We start from the raw sequence: 1,279 nt of genomic DNA on the forward strand, positions 1-1,279 counted from the left end.
TTTTTTTTCGAGCCACATATCTGGCAACCTCACCAACCTTCTCCAACCACGGGTTAGTGAATAATCAAGGACTAATAACATGTTATTTCTGTACAAACCTTCAGACATGCGTTGGACCATGAGTAGGACGAGTGTGATGTTTTCAAAATTCTAGTTTCTGCTGAATTGTATATGTTTCAACATTCAAGAGGTTTCCAAATCTTACAAAAGAAAGAGAGTGAGTGAAAGAAAGATGTTGGAAATAACCTGGAATGCTGCTCGTCTGAGAAACCCAGGTCTCCATGGTTACCGCTTCCTCATAACACAAACAGGCCTCGGTCCTCTTGCCAGGCAAATGAAAGGCAAATGCAGAGAAAATGTTTTCCCAACTGATAGGCTGCTGAGCGTCCCGGTGGAGTTTCAGTATGTGGGAACACTGCGTGACCACTGCACAAGTCTGCGGAATTATATCAGAGCAACAGCTGCGGCAAAGTGCGTAGGACAGAGACCCTGTCACCGTCCGCGATTTTACAGACTCACTCCAGTTACGTCCATCTGTCCAACAAAAGACAATGATGCAAAACAGGGCAATTCTATATCAAAGCAAAAGCTGAATTAACAAGAACACTTTTGTGCCTCCACAAGGATCGACACATATGTACAATCAAAAAATGATTCTGTAGCTGTTAGGCAAATTTTTCCATTACTTTAAATAGGATGAAACAATAATATCTTAATGGAAACAACTTCAGTCCTTTGACAAGAGAGAAAGACAGCTATAAACCAGCACACCATGTGAGGGCAAGCAGTCTTCTGGCTGAGAGAGTGGTGGGAGAATCAAGTCACTGCAATCAGGTGTGTGTGGCACTGATTGGCGTTGATTAAGCCCAGGTGTGGGGAGTGTTCATATACCCTGAGTCTCCAGTGCTCTGTGCTCACTCATTGTCTCGCCTTCTGAGGTAGTGAGAGGTTCACCCTGTGGCTTCCTAAGTTGTCGGTGTATCTATAAACACCAACTCAGAACTTTGTGCGTGTTTGATGTCAATTGCCTGTTTCCCCGTGTATAAATTGTGGTGCTGGAGAGTTTGTTGTTGTTTGTGTTTTCAAAGGTCTCCTGGGCAGCCTTTGCCTTTCGTTTCAGGTTTTCTGGGTCTCCTGGAAAATTCTGGTTTGGAATCAGCCACTTGGCGGCGGTGGTTTATTTCATTAAGGAAGCCTGTAGGGGCTCTATACAATTTTGCTGCCTTTCTTTCTCCCCTTTCCAATCTATCGCTATTGCGACTTTGAGACACCCCTGGGT

The sequence above is a fragment of the Solea senegalensis genome, linkage group LG16 (genome assembly GCF_019176455.1).
Source record: "Solea senegalensis isolate Sse05_10M linkage group LG16, IFAPA_SoseM_1, whole genome shotgun sequence".
NCBI classification, from domain to species: Eukaryota; Metazoa; Chordata; class Actinopteri; order Pleuronectiformes; family Soleidae; genus Solea; species Solea senegalensis.